Source organism: Theobroma cacao, chromosome 7, assembly GCF_053813885.1.
Source record: "Theobroma cacao isolate CCN51 chromosome 7, ASM5381388v1, whole genome shotgun sequence".
Classification (NCBI taxonomy): Eukaryota; Viridiplantae; Streptophyta; class Magnoliopsida; order Malvales; family Malvaceae; genus Theobroma; species Theobroma cacao.
In genome coordinates, this window is record NC_142645.1 from 29,193,725 (window position 1) to 29,203,376 (window position 9,652).

Here is a 9,652-nt window from a genome sequence, read left to right on the forward strand (position 1 = left end):
ACAATCAATTACAATCTGTTTTAATAAAAAACTGTAAAAACAATTCAAAAGAAATTCAATAATGAGATTATAAAGGCATTTAAACCGAGTAATAAGGCTTTTCTAGGCATGAGTGGCTATAAATGATCTTTTCTTGACAATGGATGGCTTTCGCTCCATGTTTCCCGAGGCAAACAATCAATTACAATCTGTTTTAATCAAAAAATGTAAAAACAATTCAAAATAAATTCAATAATGGGATTATAAAGGCATTTAAACCGAGTAATAAGGCTTTGCTAGGCATAAGTGACTATAAATGAACTTTTCTTGACTATGGATGGCTTTCGCTCCATGTTTCCCACGGCAAACAATCAATTACAATCTGTTTTAATCAAAAAATATAAAAACAATTCAAAATAACTTCAATAATGGGATTATAAAGGCATTTAAACCGAGTAATAAGGCTTTTCTAGGCATGAGTGGCTATAAATGAACTTTTCTTGAAAATGGATGGCTTTCGCTCCATGTTTCCCACGGCAAACAATCAATTACAATCTGTTTTAATCTAAAAATATAAAAACAATTCAAAATAACTTCAATAATGGGATTATAAAGGCATTTAAACCGAGTAATAAGGCTTTTCTAGGCATGAGTGACTATAAATGAACTTTTCTTGACAATGGATGGCTTTCGCTCCATGTTTCCCACGGCAAACAATCAATTACAATCTGTTTTAATCTAAAAATATAAAAACAATTCAAAATAACTTCAATAATGGGATTATAAAGGCATTTAAACCGAGTAATAAGGCTTTTCTAGGCATGAGTGACTATAAATGAACTTTTCTTGACAATGGATGGCTTTCGCTCCATGTTTCCCACGGCAAACAATCAATTACAATCTGTTTTAATCAAAAAATATAAAAACAATTCAAAATAAATTCAATAATGGGATTATAAAGGCATTTAAACCGAGTAATAAGGCTTTGCTAGGCATAAGTGACTATAAATGAACTTTTCTTGTCTATGGATGGCTTTCGCTCCATGTTTCCCGAGGCAAACAATCAATTACAATCTGTTTTATTAAAAAAATGTAAAAAAAATTCAAAATAAATTCAATAATGGGAATATAAAAGCATTTAAACCGAGTGATAAGGCTTTTCTAGGCATGAGTGACTATAAATGATCTATTCTTGACAATGGATGGGTTTTGCTCCATGTTTCCCGAGGCAAACAATCAATTACAATATGTTTTAATCAAAAAATGTAAAAAAAATTCAAAATAAATTCAATAATGGGATTATAAAGGCATTTAAACCGAGTAATAAGGCTTTGCTAGGCATAAGTGACTGTAAATGAACTTTTCTTGACTATGGATGGCTTTCGCTCCATGTTTCCCGAGGTAAACAATCAATTACAATCTGTTTTAATCAAAAAATGTAAAAAAAATTCAAAATAAATTCAATAATGGGATTATAAAGGCATTTAAACCGAGTAATAAGGCTTTTCTAGGCATGAGTGACTATAAATGATCTTTTCTTGACAATGGATGGTTTTCGCTCCATGTTTCCCGAGGCAAACAATCAATTACAATCTGTTTTAATCAAAAAATGTAAAAACAATTCAAAATAAATTCAATAACGGGATTATAAAGGCATTTAAACCGAGTAATAAGGCTTTTCTTGGCATGAGTGGCTATAAATGATCTTTTCTTGACAATGGATGGCTTTCGCTCCATGTTTCCCGAGGCAAACAGTCAATTACAATCTGTTTTAATCAAAAAATATAAAAAAAATTCAAAATAAATTCAATAATGGGATTATAAAGGCATTTAAACAGAGTAATAAGGCTTTTCTAGGAATGAGTGGCTATAAATGATCTTTTCTTGACAATGGATGGCTTTCGCTCCATGTTTCCCGAGGCAAACAATCAATTACAATCTGTTTTAATAAAAAACTGTAAAAACAATTCAAAAGAAATTCAATAATGAGATTATAAAGGCATTTAAACCGAGTAATAAGGCTTTTCTAGGCATGAGTGGCTATAAATGATCTTTTCTTGACAATGGATGGCTTTCGCTCCATGTTTCCCGAGGCAAACAGTCAATTACAATCTGTTTTAATCAAAAAATGTAAAAACAATTCAAAATAAATTCAATAATGGGATTATAAAGGCATTTAAACCGAGTAATAAGGCTTTGCTAGGCATAAGTGACTATAAATGAACTTTTCTTGACTATGGATGGCTTTCGCTCCATGTTTCCCACGGCAAACAATCAATTACAATCTGTTTTAATCAAAAAATATAAAAACAATTCAAAATAACTTCAATAATGGGATTATAAAGGCATTTAAACCGAGTAATAAGGCTTTTCTAGGCATGAGTGGCTATAAATGAACTTTTCTTGAAAATGGATGGCTTTCGCTCCATGTTTCCCACGGCAAACAATCAATTACAATCTGTTTTAATCTAAAAATATAAAAACAATTCAAAATAACTTCAATAATGGGATTATAAAGGCATTTAAACCGAGTAATAAGGCTTTTCTAGGCATGAGTGACTATAAATGAACTTTTCTTGACAATGGATGGCTTTCGCTCCATGTTTCCCACGGCAAACAATCAATTACAATCTGTTTTAATCTAAAAATATAAAAACAATTCAAAATAACTTCAATAATGGGATTATAAAGGCATTTAAACCGAGTAATAAGGCTTTTCTAGGCATGAGTGACTATAAATGAACTTTTCTTGACAATGGATGGCTTTCGCTCCATGTTTCCCACGGCAAACAATCAATTACAATCTGTTTTAATCAAAAAATATAAAAACAATTCAAAATAAATTCAATAATGGGATTATAAAGGCATTTAAACCGAGTAATAAGGCTTTGCTAGGCATAAGTGACTATAAATGAACTTTTCTTGTCTATGGATGGCTTTCGCTCCATGTTTCCCGAGGCAAACAATCAATTACAATCTGTTTTATTAAAAAAATGTAAAAAAAATTCAAAATAAATTCAATAATGGGAATATAAAAGCATTTAAACCGAGTGATAAGGCTTTTCTAGGCATGAGTGACTATAAATGATCTATTCTTGACAATGGATGGGTTTTGCTCCATGTTTCCCGAGGCAAACAATCAATTACAATATGTTTTAATCAAAAAATGTAAAAAAAATTCAAAATAAATTCAATAATGGGATTATAAAGGCATTTAAACCGAGTAATAAGGCTTTGCTAGGCATAAGTGACTGTAAATGAACTTTTCTTGACTATGGATGGCTTTCGCTCCATGTTTCCCGAGGTAAACAATCAATTACAATCTGTTTTAATCAAAAAATGTAAAAAAAATTCAAAATAAATTCAATAATGGGATTATAAAGGCATTTAAACCGAGTAATAAGGCTTTTCTAGGCATGAGTGACTATAAATGATCTTTTCTTGACAATGGATGGTTTTCGCACCATGTTTCCCGAGGCAAACAATCAATTACAATCTGTTTTAATCAAAAAATGTAAAAACAATTCAAAATAAATTCAATAACGGGATTATAAAGGCATTTAAACCGAGTAATAAGGCTTTTCTTGGCATGAGTGGCTATAAATGATCTTTTCTTGACAATGGATGGCTTTCGCTCCATGTTTCCCGAGGCAAACAGTCAATTACAATCTGTTTTAATCAAAAAATATAAAAACAATTCAAAATAACTTCAATAATGGGATTATAAAGGCATTTAAACCGAGTAATAAGGCTTTTCTAGGCATGAGTGGCTATAAATGAACTTTTCTTGAAAATGGATGGCTTTCGCTCCATGTTTCCCACGGCAAACAATCAATTACAATCTGTTTTAATCTAAAAATATAAAAACAATTCAAAATAACTTCAATAATGGGATTATAAAGGCATTTAAACCGAGTAATAAGGCTTTTCTAGGCATGAGTGACTATAAATGAACTTTTCTTGACAATGGATGGCTTTCGCTCCATGTTTCCCACGGCAAACAATCAATTACAATCTGTTTTAGTCAAAAAATATAAAAACAATTCAAAATAAATTCAATAATGGGATTATAAAGGCATTTAAACCGAGTAATAAGGCTTTGCTAGGCATAAGTGACTATAAATGAACTTTTCTTGACTATGGATGGCTTTCGCTCCATGTTTCCCGAGGCAAACAATCAATTACAATCTGTTTTATTAAAAAAATGTAAAAAAAATTCAAAATAAATTCAATAATGGGATTATAAAAGCATTTAAACCGAGTGATAAGGCTTTTCTAGGCATGAGTGACTATAAATGATCTATTCTTGACAATGGATGGGTTTTGCTCCATGTTTCCCGAGGCAAACAATCAATTACAATATGTTTTAATCAAAAAATGTAAAAAAAAATTCAAAATAAATTCAATAATGGGATTATAAAGGCATTTAAACCGAGTAATAAGGCTTTGCTAGGCATAAGTGACTATAAATGAAATTTTCTTGACTATGGATGGCTTTCGCTCCATGTTTCCCGAGGTAAACAATCAATTACAATCTGTTTTAATCAAAAAATCTAAAAAAAATTCAAAATAAATTCAATAATGGGATTATAAAGGCATTTAAACCGAGTAATAAGGCTTTTCTAGGCATGAGTGACTATAAATGATCTTTTCTTGACAATGGATGGTTTTCGCTCCATGTTTCCCAAGCCAAACAATCAATTACAATCTGTTTTAATTAAAAAAATGTAAAAACAATTCAAAATAAATTCAATAATGGGATTATAAAGGCATTTAAACAGAGTAATAAGGCTTTTCTAGGAATGAGTGGCTATAAATGATCTTTTCTTGACAATGGATGGCTTTCGCTCCATGTTTCCCACGGCAAACAATCAATTACAATCTGTTTTAATAAAAAACTGTAAAAACAATTCAAAAGAAATTCAATAATGAGATTATAAAGGCATTTAAACCGAGTAATAAGGCTTTTCTAGGCATGAGTGGCTATAAATGATCTTTTCTTGACAATGGATGGCTTTCGCTCCATGTTTCCCGAGGCAAACAATCAATTACAATCTGTTTTAATCAAAAAATGTAAAAACAATTCAAAATAAATTCAATAATGGGATTATAAAGGCATTTAAACCGAGTAATAAGGCTTTGCTAGGCATAAGTGACTATAAATGAACTTTTCTTGACTATGGATGGCTTTCGCTCCATGTTTCCCCCGGCAAACAATCAATTACAATCTGTTTTAATCAAAAAATATAAAAACAATTCAAAATAAATTCAATAATGGGATTATAAAGGCATTTAAACCGAGTAATAAGGCTTTGCTAGGCATAAGTGACTATAAATGAACTTTTCTTGACTATGGATGGCTTTCGCTCCATGTTTCCCGAGGCAAACAATCAATTACAATCTGTTTTATTAAAAAAATGTAAAAAAAATTCAAAATAAATTCAATAATGGGATTATAAAAGCATTTAAACCGAGTGATAAGGCTTTTCTAGGCATGAGTGACTATAAATGATCTATTCTTGACAATGGATGGGTTTTGCTCCATGTTTCCCGAGGCAAACAATCAATTACAATATGTTTTAATCAAAAAATGTAAAAAAAATTCAAAATAAATTCAATAATGGGATTATAAAGGCATTTAAACCGAGTAATAAGGCTTTGCTTGGCATAAGTGACTGTAAATGAACTTTTCTTGACTATGGATGGCTTTCTCTCCATGTTTCCCGAGGTAAACAATCAATTACAATCTGTTTTAATCAAAAAATGTAAAAAAAATTCAAAATAAATTCAATAATGGGATTATAAAGGCATTTAAACCGAGTAATAAGGCTTTTCTAGGCATGAGTGACTATAAATGATCTTTTCTTGACAATGGATGGTTTTCGCTCCATGTTTCCCGAGGCAAACAATCAATTACAATCTGTTTTAATCAAAAAATGTAAAAACAATTCAAAATAAATTCAATAACGGGATTATAAAGGCATTTAAACCGAGTAATAAGGCTTTTCTTGGCATGAGTGGCTATAAATGATCTTTTCTTGACAATGGATGGCTTTCGCTCCATGTTTCCCGAGGCAAACAGTCAATTACAATCTGTTTTAATCAAAAAATATAAAAACAATTCAAAATAACTTCAATAATGGGATTATAAAGGCATTTAAACCGAGTAATAAGGCTTTTCTAGGCATGAGTGGCTATAAATGAACTTTTCTTGAAAATGGATGGCTTTCGCTCCATGTTTCCCACGGCAAACAATCAATTACAATCTGTTTTAATCTAAAAATATAAAAACAATTCAAAATAACTTCAATAATGGGATTATAAAGGCATTTAAACCGAGTAATAAGGCTTTTCTAGGCATGAGTGACTATAAATGATCTTTTCTTGACAATGGATGGTTTTCGCTCCATGTTTCCCGAGGTAAACAATCAATTACAATCTGTTTTAATCAAAAAATGTAAAAACAATTCAAAATAAATTCAATAACGGGATTATAAAGGCATTTAAACCGAGTAATAAGGCTTTTCTTGGCATGAGTGGCTATAAATGATCTTTTCTTGACAATGGATGGCTTTCGCTCCATGTTTCCCGAGGCAAACAATCAATTACAATCTGTTTTAATCAAAAAATATAAAAACAATTCAAAATAAATTCAATAATAGGATTATAAAGGCATTTAAACCGAGTAATAAGGCTTTGCTAGGCATAAGTGACTGTAAATGAACTCTTCTTGACTATGGATGGCTTTCGCTCCATGTTTCCCGAGGCAAACAATCAATTACAATCTGTTTCAATCAAAAAATGTAAAAAAATTTCAAAATAAATTCAATAATGCGATTATAAAAGCATTTAAACCGAGTAATAAGGCTTTGCTAGGCATAAGTGACTGTAAATGAACTTTTCTTGACTATGGATGGCTTTCGCTCCATGTTTCCCGAGGTAAACAATCAATTACAATCTGTTTTAATCAAAAAATGTAAAAACAATTCAAAATAAATTCAATAATGGGATTATAAAGGCATTTAAACCGAGTAATAAGGCTTTTCTAGGCATGAGTGGCTATAAATGATCTTTTCTTGACAATGGATGGCTTTCGCTCCATGTTTCCCGAGGCAAACAATCAATTACAATCTGTTTTATTCAAAAATTGTAAAAACAATTCAAAATAAATTCAATAATGGGATTATAAAGGCATTTAAACCGAGTAATAAGGCTTTGCTAGGCATAAGTGACTATAAATGAACTTTTCTTGACTATGGATGGCTTTCGCTCCATGTTTCCCGAGCCAAACAATCAATTACAATCTGTTTTAATCAAAAAATGTAAAAAAAATTCAAAATAAATTCAATAATGCGATTATAAAGGAATTTAAACCGAGTAATAAGGCTTTTCTAGGCATGAGTGACTATAAATGATCTTTTCTTGACAATGGATGGCTTTCACTCCACGTTTCCCGAGGCAAACAATCAATTAGAATCTGTTTTAATCAAAAAATATAAAAACAATTCAAAATAACTTCAATAATGGGATTATAAAGGCATTTAAACCGAGTAATAAGGCTTTTCTAGGCATGAGTGACTATAAATGATCTTTTCTTGACAATGGATGGCTTTCACTCCACGTTTCCCGAGGCAAACAATCAATTAGAATCTGTTTTAATCAAAAAATATAAAAACAATTCAAAATAACTTCAATAATGGGATTATAAAGGCATTTAAAACGAGTATTAAGGCTTTTGTAGGCATTAGTGACTATAAATGAACTTTTCTAGACGATGGATGGCTTTCGCTCCATGTTTCCCAAGGCAAACAATCAATTACAATCTGTTTTAATCAAAAAATGTAAAAACAATTCAAAATAAATTCAATAATGGGATTATAAAGGCATTTAAACCGAGTAATAAGGCTTTGCTAGGCATAAGTGACTATAAATGAACTTTTCTTGACTATGGATGGCTTTCGCTCCATGTTTCCCACGGCAAACAATCAATTACAATCTGTTTTAATAAAAAAATATAAAAACAATTCAAAATAACTTCAATAATGGGATTATAAAGGCATTTAAACCGAGTAATAAGGCTTTTCTAGGCATGGGTGACTATAAATGAACTTTTCTTGACAATGGATGGCTTTCGCTCCATGTTTCCCACGGCAAACAATCAATTACAATCTGTTTTAATCAAAAAATATAAAAACAATTCAAAATAACTTCAATAATGGGATTATAAAGGCATTTAAACCGAGTAATAAGGCTTTTCTAGGCATGAGTGACTATAAATGAACTTTTCTTGACAATGGATGGCTTTCGCTCCATGTTTCCCACGGCAAACAGTCAATTACAATCTGTTTTAATCAAAAAATATAAAAACAATTCAAAATAAATTCAATAATGGGATTATAAAGGCATTTAAACCGAGTAATAAGGCTTTGCTAGGCATAAGTGACTATAAATGAACTTTTCTTGACTATGGATGGCTGTCGCTCCATGTTTCCCGAGGTAAACAATCAATTACAATCTGTTTTAATCAAAAAATCTAAAAAAAAATCAAAATAAATTCAATAATGGGATTATAAAGGCATTTAAACCGAGTAATAAGGCTTTTCTAGGCATGAGTGACTATAAATGATCTTTTCTTGACAATGGATGGTTTTCGCTCCATGTTTCCCGAGGCAAACAATCAATTACAATCTGTTTTAATCAAAAAATGTAAAAACAATTCAAAATAAATTCAATAACGGGATTATAAAGGCATTTAAACCGAGTAATAAGGCTTTTCTTGGCATGAGTGGCTATAAATGATCTTTTCTTGACAATGGATGGCTTTCGCTCCATTTTTCCCGAGGCAAACAGTCAATTACAATCTGTTTTAATCAAAAAATATAAAAACAATTCAAAATAAATTCAATAATGGGATTATAAAGGCATTTAAACCGAGTAATAAGGCTTTGCTAGGCATAAGTGACTGTAAATGAACTCTTCTTGACTATGGATGGCTTTCGCTCCATGTTTCCCGAGGCAAACAATCAATTACAATCTGTTTCAATCAAAAAATGTAAAAAAATTTCAAAATAAATTCAATAATGCGATTATAAAAGCATTTAAACCGAGTAATAAGGCTTTGCTAGGCATAAGTGACTGTAAATGAACTTTTCTTGACTATGGATGGCTTTCGCTCCATGTTTCCCGAGGTAAACAATCAATTACAATCTGTTTTAATCAAAAAATGTAAAAACAATTCAAAATAAATTCAATAATGGGATTATAAAGGCATTTAAACCGAGTAATAAGGCTTTTCTAGGCATGAGTGGCTATAAATGATCTTTTCTTGACAATGGATGGCTTTCGCTCCATGTTTCCCGAGGCAAACAATCAATTACAATCTGTTTTATTCAAAAATTGTAAAAACAATTCAAAATAAATTCAATAATGGGATTATAAAGGCATTTAAACCGAGTAATAAGGCTTTGCTAGGCATAAGTGACTATAAATGAACTTTTCTTGACTATGGATGGCTTTCGCTCCATGTTTCCCGAGCCAAACAATCAATTACAATCTGTTTTAATCAAAAAATGTAAAAAAAATTCAAAATAAATTCAATAATGCGATTATAAAGGAATTTAAACCGAGTAATAAGGCTTTTCTAGGCATGAGTGGCTATAAATGATCTTTTCTT